We start from the raw sequence: 25,376 nt of genomic DNA, 5'->3' as shown, positions 1-25,376 counted from the left end.
CCGGAGTTGAGGGATGTTCGCCCGGGCACGGCACGCTCTGCACATGGTGCCAGGTGGCCCCTGCGCGCATCGTGTCCAGACCCCAACGCGCGGCTGAGTCCAGGCAGACCGCAAATAACAATAACTATTGTTGTAGTTTTGTATTATTATTATATTATCCCCAAACAAACAAACAAACAAACATGTCCAAAGACATGGATGTTCTGTTATGCATCTCTGTATTGCACGTTGTATCTTTTCCCTACTATTTCTAAGCTCATGCATTTAAGTTCTGTCACAAATTTTTATGGAAAGGAAAAGTAAAGCGAGGAACTGGGGGTCGAGCAGCCTCATTCCCTCTGCTCCTCTATTACCAGTCTTGGCCGCGGCTCGGTCCCGTTAACGTCCAGGGGCACCGGGCGAGGTGGGGCGGCGCAGCGCAGGGACCACCCGGCTGGAGGCTGCGCCGAGTGGCGGAACCAGGGCAGAGCCTTTGCTGCGCCTCGGGAAGGAGCGTCGGGCGAGCTACCTGGAGCGAACCTCGGCTTCGGGCTCGGAGCGCGCCGGGCTCGGCCCCCGCGGAGGCGGACTCACAGAGCCCCGCCGCGGCTGCATGGAGCGGCTCAGGGCTTTCCCGGATGCCGAGCGATGTAACAGCGAACTTTCCGCGGAGTCGAGGCTGCTCCTCGGTGCGTCCGCCTCCGAGCGGTCCCGAGCGGTGCGCGTTCTTGGCTGGCCGGCGAGCCCCGCTCCAGCGCCCGGCGGGCGCCTTCTCGCTCCTCCCCGTGCCCGGGGCGGCCTCCGGTGAGCCCGCGGAGCGCCCGGGGCGGCCTCGGCGTGCGCGGAGCCCCGCGGAGCCGGCGCGGTGCGCGGCGCGGCCGCAGGGGGGCGCGGGCACGGCGCGGGCACGGCGCGGCGGGGGCGGCGGCCGGGCGGGCGGGCAGGCGGGCGGGGGGCGGCGGGACAGCGCCCGCCGAGGCGCAGCCTGCGGCCGGCTGCGAGAGAGCGCAGCGGCGAGGACGGGGGGACCCGGCGTGTGCCCGTCCGCGCTCCTTCCGCCGGTATCGGGGTGCCTTTCCCCCCTCCCCGCGCCGCGCAGCCCGCGCTCCGGAGGGGACCGCCGCGCCGGGAGGAGCTGTTACTTTCTGCAGCCGGCATGAGGCTTCCCGGGGGAATAAGGAGACGCCGCGCTAAGCAACCGGGGAAGAACCTGCCTCTCATCTGTTGCAGCGGAACCCGGCGGCAGGCGCGGTCCCCCCGGCCGGAGGCGATGGGCACCCGCTGACTCGTGGCGTGCGTCCGAGAGTGCCTGTATGCCTGGCAAATATGGAGAAAATAAAGTAAAAAATGTGGATAGTGCCTGAGATGGACGGCAGCCAGTGAAACAAAACAAACACGTTCTGAAGGGATTTAATTTGCAAACGGAATTGAAAAGGGTACAACTTCCATGGGAAAATGTAACCTGCTGTCGGAAGATGCCGGCTGTCAACGCAAGCACCTAAACCAAGTAAGTTCTCATCAACTCTGACCTGTCCTCTTTCTGATCCTTTGATTACCTTTTTGACCCTCTGCAAAAAGAAGTGCCTATGAGTATCTAATGTAACTTTTTGCGCCGACGCAAGAAGCCTAACAAGATTGTGCCCGCCCTTGGCCCTTGGTGATAGTCCAGAGGAGTATTAGGGTCTCTTCTTCCTCTTGTATGTAATAAAGGTATTTTTCCCTGGCAGCCGCTGCCGTGGGTAGTGGCATCCTTCGGTCGCTGGGTGACACCTGCAGCACCCCGGAGCGCCCGGGGGCCGAAGGGAGCGGCGGGGGCCGCTCCGCGGGGCAGGAGGAGGCTCCGCATCCGCACCGCGCTCCGCACTCGCTCCATGCTCGCCCCCGCAGCTGCTGCCGACGCTGAGAGCAGCACCGGGCGGGAGTTCACATGTCGCGCACACGGGTGGGTGCGGGAGCCGCGCCGCGGAGCGTCCCCGGTCCCCTCGGCGGTGGCGGCCCAGCTGCGGTGTCCCCGTGGCGGCTCTGCCCGAGGGCAGCTCGCTAGGCGCCGGCGCTGTCCCCAGGAACCCTCCAAGGAAAGCGGGGGTCCTGCCAGCCCCCAGGAGGGACCCGGAGAACGGCAAGGTGCAGGCGGCAGAGCTGAGCAGGGTGAAGTGGGACATGGGACGGCTCCTGGAGCAGAGGAAGGGACTGGTGGGTTCATCCCCTTGTGGGGTTTATACGGCAAGGGCCTGACGCCTGAGGTGATGGGAGAGAAGCTGTGGTCCTCTTGGGAAGAAGCAGCTGATGCTCTGGAGATTTAAATGCCGACAAAAATTCAGCACTCTATCGAGGCACGCAGCTATAGTTGTGGCTACAGTTGTCAAAACCTACAGACTTGTTAATCTAATATTTCTCTATTTTTACCAGAAAGCGTCATTTATGCACTTTTGTTTTACTGGACTTAGTTGCGTGACTTCCTGTTAGCATGGCAACCGAATTTTAGATTTCTCTACGCATGACTTGTGAGATGGCTCTTCCAACATTATAACACCTTTCAGGAGGAAGTAAATAAAAACACCTTCTATGATGTGTTTTTGTTACAGAGAATGAGTGCTCCACAAAAGCAAAAAAAAAAGAGAAAAGTATAGGTAACAGAGATGCATGTTGGTTTCATCTGAGAAATAAGTAGTTCTAGAGAAACAGTGCACACAGAGATTTTCTTTAGAATGCAGAATAGACAGAGTGGGACATAGTTTAAGTTCTACACACTTAATATCAATATCACAGTACCTTTAAGTCCACTTTGCTTGAAATTTCAAATTTGATTGTGTTGCAGTGACATGGAACATTTCAGTGTTTATGTTACTTGCTTCACAGCCCACACCTGGATAGCTTAGCAAGGCTTTCTGTGCAAGCATACTGAATTTTCCGTAAATTAACCTCATTCACTTAAGCAATAGTTTTGTGTACAGTTAGGGAAGCCAGGCACCAGTAAGAGTGCTTTTGACCTGTTTTAGAATAGCAAAAATTCTGGAAGACCTGAATTTACTCCCACTTTTTATACAAGACTCAGAAATAAGCTTTATCCTTCAATATCAAAATAGCTGAAGCCAAACATGGTTTTCCTTTGGTGTTGCCTTCTACACTGAAAGGACTTGGTCTTGTTTGCAGGAGGATAGCATTCTTTACTGTGTGTTTTTTTTCTCTTTTTGCCTCTGTTATTCTGACTTAGGAACAGATGAGACTCTATTTGGAAACAGGAAAACAAAAATATGTCTGTCTTTTAAATTTAACTTCAGCCACTTACTCTGACTCTATGTATAGCAGTCATTGCCCTTAAAATAGCTCCAGAAAAAAATTCCATTTCTTCTTATCTCATGCTATTTAGAGGCAAATACTGCTAGCTGAAATTTAAGTGAAATTGAGGTCACTACAGACCTGGTATAATTTGATTATCTTTCTGAGATAGCTTTGCTTATCTACTGAAAATGTTGGGTCCTAACCAATGCGATTCTACTCTTGGTGACAGTGGGCGTGCAATTTTTCAGCGTGGAGAGACCACCGAGTATATATTGAAGGACACATGTAGAAAAAACAGTTAAGGGATTAGCTTTTGCCTTTTTGTGTATGTGTGTTTGTTGCCTGACTTAATTGACAAGGAAAAATGTGCATGACTGCTCCTCCAAAGACCTGAGACCTGTCTATATCAGTACACTGTTTAATCTGTCAGCTTTTTCTGGGATTTGATTCACTGGAGTGAGATGGCAAAACCAACAAGGAAAATCCTATGTGGCATCTGTGCTTGCCTCTGGTGGTGCTGGTAGTCAGTGTTAAAAGGGACTGAATTAATTTTGAAAATGATGACTAAGTCCCCTTAACTTATCTTACGGAAAGGCAGAATAGAAGCAGGAAGAAAAGACTCTGTTATAACCTGTTTAAAGAAAAAGCAGGTAAAAATAGATGGAGCATTGTTCTATTCAGACATTTAATGGCTTTATGAGTGTCAGATTTATCATTACTTTTTCTATTCAGTTTTAAGTTGTGTTGGGTTATGTTCTCGTTACTTTATCAAATATAATGTTCTTAATTACTGAAGGAAGGTTGAAGGTAAAACTTTATGTGTAAATCAATCTTCCATCACCATGTTTTGTGAAGAAACAAAATTCCAGAAACCATTTGGTTTAGAAGTCCTGAATCACTGAGAAGGATAAGCTTTATTGCACTGACACTGGTTTTAGTACAGCATAGTGTCAGTGTAACACCAGCAACAATGGTGCCAGGATCCTCATGTCCACTCTGATTTGTTGCTGGAAAAAAAAATTCTCCTGACTAAATACATATTAATTAATATCGTTTTGTTAAACAAATGCAGGGGAAGACTGAGCAAATTAAATCTTTCTGTAATAGATATGCATGCAGAAGTCCTTCAAAGGGGAATTACCTTTCAGTCAAATAGAATTTAAGACTGTCAAAAGAGGAGCAACTAAAAATAAGACAAATTCTCTGCACAGTGAAGTTTTCAAAGGAATTAAAAGGATTTTAGTGTGCCACAGAGACTAAAGTAACAAATAAATGACTTCACTATTATATCATGTTTTTCTTGGAGCTGTGGGCTATTTTGGTTTCATTTGAGGTTTTTCTTCTCACTTCAAATGTCTGTTTTGGTTTAACCGACATATTGACTGATGTGAGACAAAAACTAAGGAGAACCTTTGATAAAAGTTCCTTTTTTTTTACAGCAAATATGGGCTGAAGTGGTACAGGAGAACTTCCTTGAATTTGAGTGAATTGTACGTTTGTCTAAGATTATGAACCAGCCAATCTAATCTCTGAAGTCTGTGACAGTTTCTGCAATTTCTTGGTCACTGAATATGTGCTTGATATATTAATTTCAAAAGCTTCTGACATACTTGTGCATGCCAGATGAACCATTGGAATGTTGTATTATCTGGTATATTTTGCAGTGGGTAGAAAGGGGAACAGTAAATGGAGAAAGACTTTTCACTGGGCTTTTCAAGGGAAGAGGTTATGGGATTCTTCTACAGATGCTTTCCAAAAATCATTGGAAACTTCTGAGGATCAATCAGCCTTTCCTCAGGAGGCAAAGGCCTCCATTCCACCACTGGTGCATGGACAGCCCCTGAGCATGTGGTGGTGCCCTTAAGCTCTTCCAGTCCTAGCTCAGCATACGCTGGTTTTCTGTTATAAACAAGATCTTTGCATGTGGTTTTGTTTTTTTTGGAGTGGTTCTGATACCAGTGTTAAGGACCACAAGTATATCCTTCCTTGGCCCAGAGAATCAGAAAACTTATGGTACCCACATTCATACCCAAGACCCTGCTGACAAAGGAAGTCCTGGGCTCCTCATGACCTTCACACTGGTATCAGAAGGTGCCAGCCAGTCTGGCAAAGCACGGATCAGTTGATTGAGAGCTGGCACCTGGGGGGATTTTGTAACATGCAGGCTAAGCTGTTGTGGCTAGATTTGATAACCCTGAACTGACATGGAATACCTGTTTGCCAGCTGTCAGGGTGAACCTGGAGTGTCTCTCTTTCCTGGAAAGAGAAGGGCTGAAGCGGAGAGTAAACCATCCTCTGTATTTTGTCATCTCTTTTATAACAGAACAAGCATCCTCCACAGGTGACTGTCTCCCTTTGTTAACCATGCAGGAAACGCCAAGACAAGGAACCTTCCTTCTTAAGATAGATTTGCTGAATCCCAGCTGTGCAGAGCAGGCTGTGGTAGTGCTTCATAAAGGTTGAATAAGCACAGAGGTCAGTAGATGCAGGATAAATGGTTGCTATAATCAGCCTAAAATATACCTTTTTAAAAAACCCCAAAACCGTGCATACACATGCACATGCTCCAAGCTGCTTTACTAACTTTTATGAAATCTGTAAATAGCATGAACTCAAATCTTCTGGAAGTTTGCCAGCTGTCACCTCTGCAATCCAGTTTCCTTTCACAGAATTTTTCAAAACAAAGAGTCTTATGCAAACTCTCTTTAATAACTACTTAAATTATAACTACTTAATAACTAAAATTTTTGTCACTTTTCAGCTCTGGTGTCTCGTTGTCATGTCTGTCATAGAGAGGAAGCTGCTGCCAAAGAACCCAGAAACTCTCTCAGTGATGGTTAAGAAGTGGGGGTGATTATTAACCCAGGTCATAAAGCATGAATGGGGCATTAATGCAGCTCTGTATCCAGCCCAAAATGCATGGTGAGAAGTTGGCCTGGCCTGAGAGCCTCACTCCTCCTTACATCTCACATCTCCTAGAGAGATGGAGGCATTCTGCCAGCAAGGGCCTTCCTGCAGTTGACTCTCAATGAGATTCACTGAGAATTCAAATTCTTCTTCTAACCATCATTCTTCTTCTTCTAACCATCATTTAATTTAAGTACCCACTCACATCAGGGTACTAGGTTAGCAGTTCTAGTAGAATCAATGCTGTTCTGTGTTTGCTAAATTAATGGATAAACTTTCACCAGTGATCCTTCTCTAGTGCCCTGAAGAATACCCTGAAGATTTGAAGATGAAATCTGTAGTACTCCCTAGCATACAGATGTTTTTTAACTGATTAGCAGTTTTATGTCAGGGCAGAGAGTACTGGACTGAGAAGACAGAGTACCAAATTTACATTCAGTGAAAATGATATTTTCTTCTTTTCTTCTAAAAGTTCATACACTTTAAATTTATCTTTGCCAATAAGTATTGTATTCTATGCATTAATTTGCTGTTCTCATTTCCATTATAAAAAGTAAACCAGACCAATTTACTTCCTTTGAGTAAGGGAATGAACAATATGATTATAGCAGAAGATGGAGGGTCATATTGTGTCTGATTTGAGATTACTCATAGTGCATTTCTATATACTAATTTCAATCAAAAATATTTTAATAGCAAATTTTGAAAAGCTCTAAAAAGGGATTTTAGCAGTGAAGGCCTGTGAGTTTTTTTTTCACCTGGGTCCCACAAATTTGATTGTAGTTGTAAACACCAACTACCTACGTTCTTTGTATAGTCACTGGAGAGACAGAAACCTCCCATAAGCAACTGATCCATCCAGTTTATACCTGAGTGGAAAGAAATCAGGGATTCGTTGTTGCTGATTGTTGTTTGATTTCACACAGGTGAAGTAAGGCAAGATGAACCTTACCCTAGTGGTGTCAAAAACCCAAACAAACGAGCAAACAGTTTCAGAGGAGACATTAAATAGACACTTGTTTTCTTCTAAGGCATCTTAAGATCCTGTTGACTTTTCTGATATTGATGCTGACATAATAACAGATGTCTGCAACATAATTTAAACATCCTGTTGTCTGTTGTCAAAATTTTTAGGAGTTTGTGGATGGGTTGAGTAGCTGAAATACAGCTAGTTTTGCCAAGGGAAATGGGAGTGTCAGCTGGACCCTTGCAAAGGAGGAACACACAGTTCTGGGTGCTCACATCCTGCCTCCTCCAAGAGCAAGGTGACTTTTCCAAAGAGAACACATTGTATCTGTGGAGCAAGGGAAAGCAAGCACAGATTCTTTCTTCAGATGTTCTCAGCATTGCTAGCACCACAGTGTACCTTAGTCCACTGAATACAGAAATTATCTCTCAGTGATGAAATAATTTTAACTGATGTTCATGTGGAAATGCTCATTATTATTAAACACTTCAAAAGCAGTCCTTCTGCTGCTCTTCAGCACTGATTACTGAATATATCCTGCCTATCTTCCACTGAAAAATAGGTGAAATATTCAATTTGTGTTTTGTTTATATTGACAACTTTTTATTTTTTAGGTTGGGAGAGGTACTGGCCATTCCTTTCTGATAATAATGATTTAAAGTTATGAGAGCTGCAGTCAATCCCTTGGATTTGTTTATTCTGGCACAGTGAATTTGTTTTTCAAATGTGGTGTGTTCTGTAGTGCATTTATACCTGCAACACCACATAAGCTTTCCCTATAGTGGCTTTAACTAGCTAGCAGATACCCTGCAGCTGGAATTTTGGCCATGAATAAAACCAAATCCATGTTGCCTATGGAACAGTTGTCTAATTTGCCTTAAGCCTCTTAGCTACAAAGCTGTCATTCCAAAGGCTGTAACTAACTGTTTGTCTTTGAATTCATCTAGACGCTGTAGCATCAGACCTCTGAGTCTGTATAGCCTTTAGAAAGAACTTGGTAACTTCACAGGGTGATTCATATGACATATCTTGAAGGAAATTAATTGCCCTCTGCAGGGAGTGCATTTCTTCCCATTTGTAATGAAGGAAAATTGGGATGACAAACCAGCCTTGGATGTCAGTGTTTTGGATTCCTGGCTTAGTGAATATGTGTCTCGGCTTTATTTTTTGCATGTTTTAAATTGGAGTACTTTGTTGTGTCACATAATGATTAATAAAGTTTCCTAAGTCTAATATGAAGAATGTGTTGCACTAATTTTTTAAATCTCTTAAGGAACCTGGTACCTATGACACAGAGATCACATATTTCAACTTGATGCCATAGGCAGGTATTTGCACTAACTCCTAGTCTGTAACTACTCTTGTATTTTCTCATAGAAGGCATCATGCTTCCTACAGAGCAATTACAAAATAATATTTTGGTCTGTCCACTTACATAAAAATATTTTATTCATGGTTGTTTAACTTATTGATAATAAATTTGAGCATATTTGTTTATGCACTGAGGCCAGTTGTACCAAATACTGATGTGATTTGAGATGATTACATTTATTTTGCTTCAGTGTCTTTATGTAGAACTAAACTTCCACATAACTCTTTCTGTTTTTCTTTTTTTTTTATGTATTAAATTTTTTTTTTTTTCAAGATACTTAAACCAAGCAGATTGAACAGGGGTTTGAAAGTCCCTTCTTTTCAGTATGATTTGCCCACAGAGGAGGAAAGCAGGGGTTGCTCAGTGAGCTGGGTTGTATTTCGGTTCTTGGCCACTAGTCCATCCTCAGAGCTGCACTGACTGACTGAACTAGCTTGACTGCACAAGCTGGATTTTGTAAGGATGGGTTAGGATCAAAGAAGGATTTCTCATTCATCCCCACTGTGCACTCACTTCCTAGAAACCACCCTCCTTTTGCTACTGCTTGTGCTGGCTTTAGATCAAGTGGGGACTTTTTTCCATCTGAAGAATTCCTTTGGATTAAGTGCAGACAGGATTTAGCTTTAGAGGTTTTTATAGTTTAAAAGATTCTCCAGTGCCTAGGTCTGGATTTATGTCATCTATCTGTTCTGTCATTTTATTTTGTTAAAGAAGTATACTCTGATAGCAGGGTATTTCCTTGCTTAGCACCCTTAGCGGGGGTTTCACCAATGTTGCCTTAATTGATGTGCTCCTGTGCATTCATCCGTGTCTCTTATTAACTTCAGATTTCCAACTCACTTGCTCAGTACATTAAGTCCCAAAGCTGTAGGTGAGCTCTGGTTGAGACTGAAGAGGTTTTCATTTGGCTTTAATGGCACCAAGGTCTGTGGGAAAGAAGCAATCATCTGTTTCTGAGGAGAGGTTTGTGCCAGCAGTACCTGTGTGTGAGTCCGTCGGTCTGTCTGATGAGATATGTTCAAGGAACTCTTTCTTTGGTTAGTCCTCAGAGCCTTTGAAGTTCTTCAGGGCATTGCTATTAACACCCAAGAAACAAATAATTTAGTACATAGTGTCTTGCACTACCCAAACTCCACATATCAGGATCCTTATTTTCAGAAAGAATCATTGCTGATTAGTGATTCTTCTCAGTGACAATCTACAACCAGGCTTTTGCTGAAACCAAGGTTTGCTGAATTTGGCACATTAGCAAGGGCAAGAGTGGGACTTTGAGGAGGATAGAAATAAGTTGACATTTCAAAACAAAAGGTAAGTGTTGCCATTTCAGAGCAATTGGAAATAAAGGACGATGACGACCATGACTCTTGAGAGACATTAGCACACTCAAGTAGGTCATGCTCATCTTCCCCATGATACTCCCAGTGACAGTTAGATAATAGACACCTTTAAGGGCTTGATTTTCTTTTGGAAACATGATGGGTTGGTTGACATTTGTACTGGGGAAACATGTCACTTTAGCCATCTTACTCCATTAGTGTTTTCTTACTGAATTGCCTACTTACTGTTATTGTAACACTCTTTACTTAAACCCATTGCTGAAAAACAAAGCCTACAATAAAAATTACCTAATCCAATCCACCACCCATGATAGCAAAGTTTTATGGCCAGAGCATGATGGATTTAATTTTAAAAAATAAGATGCTTCCTTCTGATTTAACCTTAATTTAAGAAAGTATTCAAGTGGTGTTCTACTGAAAGCAGCTTCAGAAGTGCTTCCTGTTAAGCATTGGCTTCATTCCTCTTCTCAGTATGGGACATTTTCACATTTTCCTTAATCCAGATTTAAGAGTACAATTTGAAAGTTCAGGTGAACATTTTATATATGACAACAAAGAAAAATATCAATAAAGCACAAACTAACATCTCTTTAGCAATTTCTCAAGTGTTAGAAATACATCAAATATGTTTGTAGTTTGCGTGTTTGCATTCTTCCTTGGAAGTATGACTGTGGTTCAGATATTCAGCTCATTGTTCAAAATATCTCCCATTCCTTTGCCATAACTCCCTGAGAAAACTCCTTTTGTGACATACTTTTGTTTTACAAGTAGCTCTCATTTAAAAGGTAATTTTGTAGCCAAAGATGCCGTGTTCAAAAACTCTCTCAGCCGCTTTTGCATATTGTAAATGTTCCTAAAATCCCAAAAGATTTGTGCTTTTTCATTTATTTTTGCACTTATTTGTTGGACATAGCAACTATGTGTGCTCTTTGGTCTTAGGGAAATACTAAGATCATAAGTGAATTTAGGATGGTGGTAATGGTCAAAGTAATTTGAAATTGCACCACTCTTATGTGAAATTTTACAAAATACAAAATAAAATAATTTGCCTTCTCATCAATCCTACATATGTAAAGATGATGTAATTTTGGAAAATTTGTCCCATTAGTTTCAAGAGAATTATAGTGCTCTGGCAGCTTCTTGTTTCTTCTCAATAATTTAGGAGTTTATGAAAAATACATTGTGTTTACTTTTCCACTCTAATGCAGTCAATGCAATTACAAGTTGTGGAGAATCTAATCCAAAATCTTTTCATTGTTGAGTATTTTAGAAAAATATGTTGTCCTGAAACATTAATCTGTTTGTAATTATTGCCATGGTTGCAGTCAGCATCTGTCCTGTGTAATATCAAATTTTCTCCATTCTCTGTCTAAATACATTTTTCTGTTGTAGTTTAGAGACTCATATATATAGAATATTGATGGAGGGAGGCAGTGAATCTTTGTTTTAAATATACTTCTGTACTTGACAACATCTAAAATCTCACTGTGTCTGATTATAAGAATTCCTGAATCTTTCCGTTGCTGGGAAATTGACTTTAGGAGTGAAAATCAAGTAGGAAATGACACGTACAATTTTTAAACCAAACTTATTTTTTAATCTTTTGTAAAACATTCAGGAGCCATTCTGAACAGGATTTTATAGAATTGCCAAAAACCTATTTCTGTTTCAAGGCTAGAGCTCATAAAATGAAAAAATATCAGTCTTGGAAGTCTCTACAATAAGCAGAACTCTAGTGTGCAGTTATATATTCATTATATTCAAGCTGTTATTCATACCTCCAGTGAATCCCATAGATTTCACTGAACATAAGGTAACATGGGTTTAACGTTTTATCTACTTATGTCAACTATGAAACCAGACTTTGTATTATGATGGAATGATTTCCAAGATTATGGATGCTCCAATTGTATTCTCTGCCAAAATATTCACATTTATGGATCTTTACAGTTTTGTATGTATATGCATATAGAATTTTATACACACACATAAGAGAAGAACACATGTATATTTACATGTAGAGAAAATATTTATGTGCGCTGTGTATCTGACACACATGAAAAGTTAATATTTGCTCTGGTGACTGGAAGAGAAGAGCTACCCAGAGTTCAGGAATATAGCCTGATACAGCCTAATATAGCCTATTAAAGTGTGTGTCTTGTGTGAGCACACACAGAGTTATATCAGTATCTCGTTGCCTGGGAGTATTTATCTCTCTGCACTTGTTCATAAGATTTAAAAACTGAGTCCAGCTCTTGGCCAAGTATGGCTTCTTTGCCACCCCAAACAGAAACGAGCTCTTAACTTAATGGCAACCTACCAGGACATGGAAAGTTCAGAGGCAGTTACTTTTCTTGGGAATTTAGAGACTCCTAGGAAGTGGAGGCTTCTTAAAAGCCAGTGACTTCTGTTGGTGGAGCTGACAGCTCTGACACTATGCAAACTTAGACACCTATAAAGGATTAGCTTTATAGCTCCTATAAAGGATTTTTTTTCTCAAGTCTGGTAGCAAATACAGCTCAACTAGGACTAATCTGTTATCTTTCATTTTGTTTATTACCCAGAAGGAATTTTTTTGGTACACTTTTATGTACAAGTTATAACTCATGCAATTAAAAGCACAGCAGTCTATTAATCAGATTAATGAAAGTCTAACAATAACATTTTAAACTGATCCTTAGGTGAACTGCACATGGCAGGGAAAGCATCTGAAATGAGGCAGAATACATTTGTGCTCCACGGTTTCTAGACCTCCTTAGAAACCTGCTTTTGAGTGTGAAGACCAAAGTGTGCATAATATTAAAAAAAACCAAAACGTAGCCCAGAGAAGCTGTGTATGCCCAATCTTTGATATCTCTTCCAACCCAAATTTTTTTATGATTCTGTGAGGTGATCCCTCAGGATCCTGCTTTATGTTTCACAGGGAGTCAGTACAGTGGCAGAAGGCTGTGTTTTGTGATCTCCTCATCTGAGTGCAAGAACCATTGTGAGGATAGAGGAGAAGGATACCATCACAGTGAAAAAGGAGGTTTCAGGGTAAGCAGTGGATATCTTTTAACCCAAGGTTGAAAATGGCATCCTGGCCTGACAGTTTTAGTTGCCCTGGGACATTCACCTGTATATGGTCGTTGTTGATTTATTCAGGAAAATAGTAACTTGAAATCCCTGAAGAACCTCTTTTGTTGATAAAACCAGGAAACACGTAACCAAGATTCCATCTTTTTTGTCTTAAACCTCTTGATCATCTCTGCCTGTCTACAAAACACTGAGTAAGTTGCCCTCTTTTTTTTGCCTGGACCTATGAAGCAGCTGCACAGGGTGGCTGAGTGTAAAAGTACTGGAGAGATCAAAGCCAGCCAATCTGTTAGACTTCTGTAGGTAACCAGGTTTGAGTTAGTCACTAACTGGTCCAAAGAAGTTACTTTTCAGTTCTAGATCTCATGCATTTAAAAGAATATTTTAAAGTTTTCAGAACTGTCACACAGAAAAGTTGAATTTCTTCTGAGTCATTGATTATTGTTATCTGTCATCTGCAGATAATTTATCCAGTTCCTTTCAGTGCTAGCTGCTAACTTATGGAGTAGAACTGGAAAATTCCTTGATCAATCAAGGGTAAGTGCTAAGTGCTACCAAGACAAAATTAATGAAATGTAAGGATTTGACGTGGACTGCCAGGTCAGAAATGAAGATGGCCAAAAGCTGCACACAAACTAGATTTCCAAGCTTAAGTGAAACCAGTAGCAGCTGCTCTGAAGAGCAAATAAAGTCCACACTCATGTTTGCTAAGGTCCATAAAGCAGCTCATGTCTTCATTGCTTGGGTGTTGGATTTTCACAGATAAGTTTTCATAGTTCTTGCCTTTAACAGCCTGGTGCTTATCTCTTTGTTATTTTATAATCATATATTCAATTTTACTAATCATAATTATTTTCTGTGCTGTACAAAACCTTCTAAACTGTACAAGGTGTGTCCTAGTGGTGGATGATAGACAAACCTGAGGGAATTGGGGTTTCTTCTCCAGATGTCTAAGCCTCAAATGCCAGTACAAATAAACTGAATAATCTTCTTCAGGTAAATAACTTTATTCAAGTATACAAGAGACAGTAACAACCTCTGAAAGCCATTTATAAAGCAAAAGATCCCAATTCATCATACTTTATTATCTCTGGACTACTCACAATGGATCTGTTCCTAATTAGCGGGCTGAAGCTTCAAAAATTGTAGCAACTGAAACCCTCATCTTTCCCATTTTCCTCTCTCACCTTATGGGATTTCAGTAGTGGTCCAAAACATGACTGCAATTTTGCTGTAATGCTAAAACCAAGGAGAGAACATATCCATAATATCTATTTCAAGATAGATATGATTTTTTAATTTTAAAAATATTAGAAAAAGGAAAGATGTTGCGACAGGATTAAAGATATAAACTGGATTAGAGATGCGATCAGAAAGCAATAGTAATTAACACCTGTTTGAAAGAGGGTTTAACAGCTGTTTAATTACAAAAAATTAAGAAACTGTTCAAGTAAAACACACAGAGTAGGAGGAAGTACACCTGGGAATAGAAGAGTACTGGAAAGATTTCCAAGAGGTTTTTGGAGTAGATAAAACTGTTTGCTGAAGGAGGAAGGGATCACTACAAATAGAAGATTTAAGAGTGAATAGTACAGTAAACCTCTATCACAGTGACTCAAAAAGGTACAAAAATCACTTTATCTGTCATTTCCTAATGCCAGTTAGTGAAAGAGGTACTAGTAATTTGGAAACAGCAGTTTTTAGGCTATACAGTAAGTATAGCTATTGCACCTGTAGTGTAGCAGTACTGTTGTACTTCTACATGTGCTAACTCTCCATTGCTTTCTGACCTATAGTATCAGGCACATTTAAACAGAAATCCTATAGTAATTAACTTATTTATCATTTCTTCAACCCCAGCCTACCTAGCTAAGTCAAAGTTTGCTTTGCCACTGACTTCAGCTGTGTTATTACTTAAACTACTGAACAGTTGTAATGCCTTTGATATTTTAGCAACAGTCAGGATTGAGAGACACTGAGTGGTGGGACAAACTGCCTTGCTGGGCTGTTGGCAGTAGAGGATGGAACATTTTACCATATACCATTTTGGAGACTTCACTAGAAAGAAATCAAAGGGGACATGATAATGTGCTTAAAATTTCCTGGGAAAGCACAGAGAAAACAAAGTATGATAATACCACTGGAGCCTTAAATAACACTATCTGAGTGACACCAACAGTCAGCTATGTAGTATTGTGGATGTAATTGCTGAACTGTAGCAGCCCTGGCAGCTTTTTAGAATCAAATGACTCATGTATTTGGGTGGTATAAGATTCTTAAGGGTATTTAATTTTCTCTAGCTGTTGAATAAGAAGTGACACAGACCAAGAGCTACACGGTGTCTTGGCAGTCAAGTGGGAGAGACTCCAAACAAAGGAAGAGTTGGAACAGATCCCTGAAAATGAATATACTGTACTGGAACAAATACATGGAGCTTGGCAATGAAAACAATCTTCTTATTTTTTTTTTCTCCAAATAAAATCAATTGAAAGTGAAAGACTACCATTTGAAGTGTCAAATGATCTTGATAATTGGTGTATTTTTCTGTAAAAATTGTGTTGGTACTTCCTCTTGAAAATGTGTTGATTTCCTGAGTATCAGATATGTAAATCCCATTACTTGTGCGGAGTAGTACAATGAACTTGTAAACGGTAGTGGATTACAGTCTGGAAGATAATAACTTAAATGAAGAAAATAAGCTGTGTTGATGTTTTGGGAAATTTTTTCAACTCATTTGAATATAGCCACAGTCTTACTGCCTGCATCTAGATTTCTTTAAGCCCTGTAGCATGTGTTTAACAGTGGCAAAAAAGTGTATCTATAGACAGAAGTACAGCAACAGAGTACCTTCACTTGCTGTAGGACTCAGCAGAGCCTTTCTTTGCCAAAAAACAGTTTCTCTGTGTTTTTTGATCCTCTGTGGGTTTCCGTTTCACCAAGTCATGCAATCTTCTATGTAGCCCACAGAATATTTTAGCATCTTCACAATCTTTCAGCAATGAATTCCTCAAGTAGTAGCTTGAAGTCTCATCAGCTCTTACTTTTACTTGAACCTGACTCTTATTGCCTGTCTGATTGCTTCTGGATTTCATACCTGAAAAGCCAATGAACAAATAATCCATGTCTGTCCTTTTCTTGACACCAATAATTACACAGACCTGCATTACATCTTCCATCTGTTCTCCTTTCACAGAGTGAAGATTTGCACCTTATTTAGTCATTCTGCTTCTGGAAGGTCTTCTGGAGATTTAATCATTCTGCTGCTCTTGTCTGAAGGTTTTCCAGTACTACTGGCTCCTTTTTTTGAGATAAGGAGCCTAGAAGTGCACGTTCAATCCTGTATGCCACCCTGAAACTACAGACACACATTTGCATTAGTATGAGTGAAGCAAATTCTGCTTGACAGGAAATGGGCATGGTGATTAGAGAAAATTCATCTCAGCTTTTGGGAACCATGACTCCAAAGTGTTTGTCTTGTCCCTTTTTATAAAATAAGAGTTACAGAGTACTCTCTCTTCCTGAAGCCAACTTGGCAGAGGTAGCTGAGGCATGTTAACTAGTTATAACTCATTTATGCATAGACAAGAAAGGAAGATTTATAAAATATCTTGTGTTTTGTTTATGTCAGTGTCTTTCAATGCTGGGAGCATAATTTCTATTCTGCTAATTGAAATGAAGATCAAACAGTGCTGCAAAACCTGAACAATTACCTTGTAGAAATGCTTGCTAATGCTAGTAATCAATCCTTTAGTTCCTGTACATGTGTTAAAATTCTGCTTATTACTCACTGTTGCATATGGATCTAATGGAAATTGTGGAAGAACTTTTGTTATTCACTTGGATTTTCACAGTCTCTGCCCAGCTGAACTTGTTGTTCTGAGTTTGTTAAAAATGTATCTCAGGCTGTGGAACTGTAGAATTTAAGAGAATAGGAATTTACTGAGTCGTATAATACTGAAAATAAGAGTTGGGAGACTACTCACTGAGCCATGCAGAATCCACTGTTCTTTTCTTTCTTTCTCACTCTAATTACACATATCAAAAAGTAAAAATCCCTCTTTTTCTTCAGACTTGAAGTTTATAATTTAAGTGCACATGTTTCTCTTCAAGACATCCACAGAAAATAAATCAAGAGATTCTTTAGCAAAAGGTTAACTATTTAGTTGTATTTCCAGTTTGTCTGTTGGGAAAAGGAGTCATCATTTAATTTCATTTTTTTAACATCTATCTGAAAATTTACTATTTATAGTTATGTATTTATAATCAGGTTCCCCTGAGCTGGCAGTGACAGAAGCATAACCCAGCCATGACTTGTACAGTTCTCATTTTCACCAGAGTAATATTTGAAAGCTCATGCCAAAAGGTGATGTCAATTCCTTAGCACTGAAAGGTGTTATCTTTGTTATTGTATATGAGCAGCCAAAGTGGAGGCAAGCCTGAGTAGGCAGAAAGCCCATGGTCAAGACATTTCCAAACTTTGAGGAACTATTAAACTTGAAGGTGTTTCACTGTACTATAATGGATTTTTAATTACAAACAATACAAAAATAATTTGATTCTGTCGTGTTTCTCTGTGACAGAGCATTAGAGGTGATAATCTTGTAGTTCAGAATTGCCACAAAGTCTGTACCTCATGTCACTGTATAATCTGAACTGAGCACCACTTTGTGTTTCTCATTTTGTCATGTTTCTGGGTTCTTTGCTCAGCAACTGCACTGAGAAGCTTATTCTGCTCATGATATGTTTTTATATGGGATTGAAATACTCACTTGATTCCAGCAGTGCTCAGCATCTTGATCTTACTGACATAGATCACACCCTCTGACAACTTTGCAAACCCTTGGGATGTGACACATTAGCATTACTCTTTCAGACAGAAAAGGACTCAGCCTGCATTGGCTCACTTGTGTCCTTACCCAGGCTGCAGTCCTTCATGTGCTACCCCAGCACGGGTCCCTTCCATGGGGTGCAGTCCTACAGGAAAGGGCTGCTCCAGTGTGGGTCCCTCGCAGGGTCACAAGTCCTGCCTGGAAACCTGCTCCAGCGCAGGCTTCCCCCAGGGTGGGCACATCCACCCACCCGCCTGTGGGTCTTCTCCAGGGTGGATCTCTTGCACCCTGATGGACCTCCCAGGGTTGTGGAGCACAGCTGCTTCACCATGGTCTGCACCACTGGCTGCAGGGGCATCTCTGATCCAGCCCTTGGGAGTATCTCCTCCCACTCCACTGACCTTGGTGCCTGCAGGGTTGTGCTTCTCACAGGTTGTCCAGCTGCTGTGGTGCAGCCATTCTTCCTCTCCCTAAATATATTCTCTCAGAGATGTTGCCACTCACTGATGGGCTTGGCCCTGGCCAGCAGTGGGTCCGTTTGGGACTGGCTGGCCCTGGCTCTGTTGGGCATGGGGGAAGCTTCTCACAGCTTCTCACAGAAGCAACCCCAGAGGTTTCCCCTCACCCCCATGAAATCTTGTCATGCAAACCCACTACAGCCCAAGGCTTAGCTCCCCTAAACCCATTATGCTACTTCAAGACCTGCATTTCTTACATTGCATCCTAATGTCTCTCCAATTAAAAGGTCTCAGTTCTGATTAATCAGTCTCTTCCTGTTTTTCTTGATGCCATTGTACCCACCTGCTATGGTCCAAAGCAAATGTTGTTTACCCTGAAGAATTACATTTTCTAATGACATAGTTATTATTAATAAAAGCGCATTATAACAGAGGGATCAGTCAGTGATTAGTTACATCTTACCTAGTTTTATGAACATGAATAAAGAAATATACATTAAAAATTTTTAGTTATTCATTGGCGTAAAATTAAAAGTAAGCATTTTTTCATTTTGAGGCTGCTTGGGATGAAAAAATATTTGCACATATATTTTGGATTATCAATATAAGTTATTAGCTTGTGCATTAGAATCAAGAGTGAGTCATAAAGAAACAGGGGAAAAGAGAATTCCTATCAGCCAGACTAAACAGACCTCTCTGCTTCATTAGTACTGCTACAAGTGTGTCTAATGAAGGAACAAAGCACAGAGGCAGACATTGGAAATATATTCCCAAGCAAGGCATCTAGATATTGCAATTGCCAAGTATGGTCTGTTTGTACTCATCATAAATGTCAATGCTATGACTGGAAGAGAAGAGGGAAGAAGAGGGCAGGAAAACCAGCAGGACTCAAACAGTGGCAGACCGTGGAGTAAGTCATTCTTCCTGAAATGGATTGCTTATGTTATTGGAGATGAGCCTGTATCTCATTATCAGACTATGCACTTGCATGGTGTAAATAATAACTGCTGCCTTGGAAAAACTTCTCATACTTTATAAAAGGCCATAAAAACTGCAGATGAGTGTGATAGGATTGCACATTTCATGTAGCTGGCAGTAACATGAAAAAATACCAAAAGGAAGAGTCATAACCCATGCTGAGTTAATGGTGGGACTCAATGATCTCATCTTCCATGAGTCTGAAATTTGGATTTTTTGTAGTGCTTTTGGTATGTGCTCAGAAAAGTTAAGAACTGAAAGACCGTATATATAAAAAATACTGCCAGGAGTTACTTCCAAAGCAGAGACTGTAGCAGACTTACAGCAGTGAACTCTATAGTAAGCACTGTAGTATGTGGGTGGTGCTACTTCTGCCATTTATAGGCAATAAATACTATTCACTTTTGGTTAAGAAAGAATACTTAAAATTGCAAAGTGGTTGTCATAGTGTAACCAAGAAGCCAACTTTTAGAAATTGTACTACATGGCTTGTTGCATATAGCTAAAGAATCTAATATTAGACAATTACTTTTTATGGGCAAAATTTCTAGATCTTTTAGCCCAAGGCATATTTAAATATGTGGGACAATGTTGCTTGCAATGAGAAAAAGTTTAAAAATTTACACAGCTTTATTTGAAAATAATCACATCTGTGCTGTTCACACAGGTGATACAAGTACCAGAACACACCTCCTAATTTTTCCTTAAAAAAAGGAATTATTTTTTAATTGAAATTATTTTCCTAAGGGAAGTGCTGGCTTATGAAATTGAAACTATCCAAGTAGTCTGGGAGAAGACATTAATTTTGTGTAGAGCTTCATTTCATTAACTATTGTTACAGAAGGCCAGCATTTTTCTTGCATGGAGTTACCTCCCAATATCTGTTTATCTCTGCGTGTTTTCGCTTGAGATCCAAAATTGTTTCAAACATTTCATAAGAGCATCTGGTCTGTAATTTTGAAAATCTCTGTGTGTTTTTTGTTTAATTCATATAATGATAAAATCTCAGAATTGTTTGGTTTGGGAGGAGCCCTAAAGATCATCTTGTTCCAACCCCACTGCCATGGGGCAGGACACTTTCCAATTAGTCCAGGTTGATCTAAGCCTGGCCTTTAAGCCATCCAGGGTGGGGCATCCACAGCTTCTCTGAGCAACCTGTTCCAGTGTTCATAGCTGAACAGAAGCTTCAAATTTCAATAAATAACAGTAGATATGATTTGTAGAACTCACTTGTTTTTTTTTTTAGTAGGTAGCCCAAGTATTTTTGACCCAGACCAGTATGTTTGTGTGCATTTTGGATGTATATAAGAGTAGGTCCAATGGCTTCATCCTAAAAGCTTTCTAATATGTGAAAGTTGATTTCCATTTGAGTTTTGAATCAGGTCAGTCTGCAGCTTCTTCATAAAGTTCAGCAAGGGCAATATGGGCATATTTTCCACCAGCTGGAATGAGAGCATCATCTCTTCTGTATGCAGCTCTTGTCCCAGGTAAAATCAGTTTAACAATCCTAATTCTGTGAGTCACTGGGCAACGTGATTCACTCAGTATCACCCAATGGTATCTTGAGTTCCAGCCCGATGCTTTGCTTACCAGGTAACTGAACAGAAGTACAGCTATTCTGAAATCTTTTGTTCCCCTTCCTAAGAGTCTCTCCCAAGCATGTTATATAAGCATGTTCTCACCAGCACAGGAACAACTGTGGCTGTATATCAGTGTGAGTATCGTTCGGTGATGTGGAGCTGCTTGCAGGAGTTCTCTTATTCAGTTTCACAGTATCTGTGGCTTTTTGGCCCTTTGAATGGAGGTGAAGAGGGTATGAGCCATTCCTCTGGAAATAAAACATATTTTTCATTCCTAAACAGGTGCTTGGGACTTAGTTTATGTATGCAGTGATCTCAGAGTCTCCTCTGCTTTTAATAGTTCAGGATGAATGTCTCAAGGAGGAGGAAAAAAATAAGATGTTGTAATGTGATCTGTAAGTTCAACAATTCCACAAATTTTTATTTTTTTTTAGAGAGACCAAAGTTAGATTCACTGACTACGCATTTATTTCCTTTTAATTGCACTCACTGCTTGCATTTCATATGAAATTAGCTTTTATTTATATTAGAAATTGCTTTTATATGGTGGCTTACAAAAATAAGCCACACATGCACAGGAAGTAATTCTCCACTGAATACTTTATATCACTTAGCATTCAAGGATCTGAAAATGTAGTACATTTCTTGACATCTTATACATAATTTTGTACCTAAATTCTGGAATGTATTATTCAGTCTAACTGAGATCCTTGTGTAGGGCAGGGTGTGGTGGTAGAAGTGAAACAGAAAGTTTGTAAGTGGATGTAGCCAACAAAATGACCTGAAATAATGGTCTCCTTGGGGTTTTTCTTCATGTAAAATGGTACAACTCCAGGCAAGATGGTAAGCCTTCCATAAGCCAAATACTTTCAATCTTTTATATGTCCTGTGCATTCACAACTTCACTTAGTAGGGCAAAGCCTAGAGAGTACTGTTAAACCCCATTAAACCTCACTGAGATTTAAGTAAGTGCTGGAGTGCTTGCTGAATCAAAGACAGTCTTCTAGGTCTGTCTGTACGACTGTTTTTGTGAAAATCTGTTTACTATTTATAGTCATATTGATGTCCCTTCTCTAAATTTAATTTATCACAGGTGCCATTTTAGACAAAAAAATCACTGGCCCTACTTATAGCAGCCATGTGCAAGCAAATGAAGAGATGGCAAAGAAGAACAAAGTAAGGGTGTTCATTTTCTGTGGTGTCCCCAGCAATGCTTCAGTTCCACTGTCCCTTGGCATTTCTCCCCCAAAGTCTCATGAACACTGCCCCACAAGATTGCATTGAGGTAACTCACTCGGGCCAGAGATCTCCTGCTTGTGTGGGAATCTCAGAATGACAACTGGAATCTGTGTGCCATTCTTACCTCAAGGATACAGGCAATAGAAGGCTCTGGCTCTTTGTGCCATGCTCCTGTTCAAAACCTGTCCTTCACTTTGACAGACATAGTTTAGATAAAATAGGAAACACACAAGCACTCTGGCAAACATTAGGCTTACTGGCCTGAAAAAGGATGTAGTTTTCTTTTTTTCCCTTTTTGGGAGAAGTGGAGGAAGGAATGTTTCCCTGCTGGGAGGGGATTTCCTTTTGTTGCTTTCTCCAGTCAGTGCTTTCAGCAGCTGAGGAAATCATGCTTGGTAGGACAGTCTCCTAGGGTGCCATTTGGCTTTTATGGATGAAACTCTAGTTAGGGTAGGATCAAATGCTGCTGGCATAGCTGCATAATTACTTTTTGAGGAATCCTAGGGAGATCCATAGTTGAAGAGCTTTTCATGACTTGTTTAATCTCTCACTGTTTCACTGAATCATGATCCAGCTATCTAAAACCCTGCTCCTTCACTACAGATCATTTGCAGAATTTGTCTCTGGACAGTACTGTGGCTATTTGCTAAATTGTCGTGGGCACTGTGGTCATGGAAACTTGAAGAGATCCAAGCCTGACTGAGTAAGATGAGTAAAAGCTTTTAGCATCTGAGTTGGTAGTTGGTAGTCTTCCATGTTCCTTTATCAGGAAAAAAAATGTGCTGGTCCATCATGCAAGGTGTTCCAGACTGACGTTGTCTCCCAAGCACATCTGCTCCACTCTGCAGCGCACACTGCCATGAGAGCCATTTTACCCTGTCCACCACAGTTGGTGTCTCCTCTCTGAGCCAACCAGGAATGATTCCCAAGTTAATTCTGACACATCAGCGCAGACATAATGAAAATTCATAAAATCATATTCCATCTAAAATCCCAGAGAGGTGGATATTTATTCTAAGCACAGGTCTTAAATATGCAATTTTAAATTCTTCCATAACTGGTAAGTCTGGAGAATTCTGTTTTTGTGTTCTCTTTCTGAGGCTGCTTTGGCACTGTCTGGACTACATAACCTTGTTTAGTGGTAGCTGTAGAATTGCTGCTTCTTGTAAGATGATGATGTGTTTCACAAATTTCATCTAGTGTGGCTGGTGCAGTCTTGTAATAAAATATAATTTGGTCTTCAAAGTTGGAGAAACAGATCTTCCCAGGTAATCGTTACTTTCCTCTGTTGTTGCTGCTAGTATTAAATTGTTTTTCCTGCCACTGCATGCCCAAGTGTGTCTGTAGATCTTAAATGCAACCAAATACAGCAAATAGCCTCATCAATATCTTGTAGGCTTTGAGGGTGAAGGGAGCCAAAAGGTCTATGATTCTTTGTGGAGATGTGATTTGGGAGATTCCACAGGGGTGAGGGAGGAAGAGCAGGACAGGGCCCTTTCATGGTGTAACAAGAAGCATGGGGTCTCAGAGCTGTTGATGGGAAGCTCTTGACAGATTTCCTTGTCCTCCCCTTCTCCACATAGCAAATCCATGGGCGATTCTTCATCTGAATGGTGACCGACACTTTCAGTCAAGCAAAAGCTAATATTCCCTTTCACATTTGCACTAAGGCAGCAACGACAGGACTTCAGTCCCACTCCCTGAACCATCAGCTGCCTTGGTGCCACTGTGCAAGTCAATAAAAATTCAGCCCCAGACTTCATCTGTAAAAGAGAGATAATCACTCAGTCAGGGAACAATTTCAGGTGAGGTTTGCTGTCAGTGATCTCCCTCTCTGGGGAGGATGTGATGTCCCACTGGCTCTGCTGTAGCTGTGACAACAGTGCCATACACTTGGAGACAGACCTGAAATTAAGCATGTTTGTTGTTTCTATTTACAGCTGTTTTCTAAGATTTCTCACAGGAGCTGTGAAGCCCAGAATTGTACTTGCTGGAAAACAAAGTACTATAATTCTTTCATTATTTATCATGTTTTCATGAATAGTAACAGCAGACTGTAGAACCTTGCTGAATTTATATCTTGCAATGACTGTGCTTTGAAGTCATCACTGTCACATTACTTCAGTGTAATGTGAAGTCACTGCCATATATCACAAACTGGAAGGTTATTTCCTGTCAATCAAGAGATTAGGAATGAAATTAAAATGAGTGCTACAGGTTTTCCCTTTGAAGCATCTAGCTTTTTCTAATGTCACTTATTAGAGCAAAGTGTTTCCAATAAGTATCGTGCAATTAAAAATATTAGAATCATACCTTTATTTGAGCTGCAATATTGGAGCAAATTAGGAAAAAAAAAGGAAAATGTAGCAAGTTTTTTCAATATTTCTTGATTTGCTCTTCTCTCTTTGCTCTGTGATTAATCCTTGATATGTAATATAAAACTGTGTCGTTCCTAATTAACTTTTACCTTTAGATAAGGTTTGACTGTAACATTCTTCGCAATAACTGTGAGAAAAACCTTCTGTCTTTTGCTGGCATGTTCTGTGAAAATACTTTTGAATTTACTGAGATTGTGTATTATTCCTGCTTTCATTTAGCTGATTTGCAATTCCCATCATCCTACTGCCTCAGCTATCCTTCAGGCAGTGAAAACCAAAGTACAACTGAGGTAAATTTTTACCAGGCAAACCAAAATGACACAACCAAATGAAAAGTAGTTTTCACACTCAGATGTCAGCAAAAACTGTGTGAAAACCTTGTTCTCAATTCAATATGCTTGGCAATTTGTGCTCTGCCTTCCTGCTGGTGGGGAATGTTTAGAGGCATTTGCACAATGCCCTTAACAACATAGTTTAACGTTTGGTCAGCCCTGGAGTGTTCAGATAGTTGGACTAAATGATTGTTGGAGATCTCTTTTAACTGAAATACTCCTATTCTATTCTATTCTATTCTATTCTATTCTATTCTATTCTATTCTATTCTACTCTACTCTACTCTACTCTACTCTACTCTACTCTACTCTACTCTAGACCTGTCCCAGTGGTTGTCTCTTTCCCCAAAAGATAAAGATATACAAAGATAGAGAAAATAATACGTAAGTCTTACGGCTGTCTTACCTCACTACAAGGCTGAATGCAGCTGAAGCATATTTTTTTACCCACGTCTGTAGACAAGAAACAGGACAGACACCAAGGAAGATCAAAACCTCCTTTGTATTCTAGAAATCAAGATACCCAGGGAGGACAAGTCATGCAATGGCTTGCATGCATAGAACTACTGGGCAAGCAGAAATGCAGTTGGACGCAAGCCATGTCTGGCCAAACCTGGGCAGTATGGTCTCCAGTTCAGTCTTTGTTTTGATGTCTGGAGCCCA

The 25,376-nt window shown here is 40.7% G+C and overlaps 1 protein-coding gene across 4 annotated transcripts in view; it reads left to right on the top strand.

Moving 5' to 3' along the window:
• The first annotated feature begins 493 nt into the window (after positions 1-493).
• The window catches only part of TRPC4 (transient receptor potential cation channel subfamily C member 4), a 134,220-nt gene continuing 109,337 nt past the window's right edge, over positions 494-25,376 (top strand). For 2 of the 4 annotated variants that reach the window (XM_074535375.1, XM_074535372.1), the window contains exon 1: positions 1,112-1,486. The gene's annotated coding sequence lies outside the window, so the exon portion shown is untranslated. Of the gene's footprint in view, positions 784-1,111; positions 1,487-25,376 lie in introns of those variants that run through there. The other 2 variants (XM_074535374.1, XM_074535373.1) reach the window with 2 other exon arrangements.

The sequence above is a fragment of the Zonotrichia albicollis genome, chromosome 2 (genome assembly GCF_047830755.1).
Source record: "Zonotrichia albicollis isolate bZonAlb1 chromosome 2, bZonAlb1.hap1, whole genome shotgun sequence".
Lineage (NCBI taxonomy): Eukaryota > Metazoa > Chordata > Aves > Passeriformes > Passerellidae > Zonotrichia > Zonotrichia albicollis.
The sequence above is the reverse complement of the archived record's forward strand: the minus strand, read 5'-3'. Positions and strand labels throughout refer to the sequence as shown.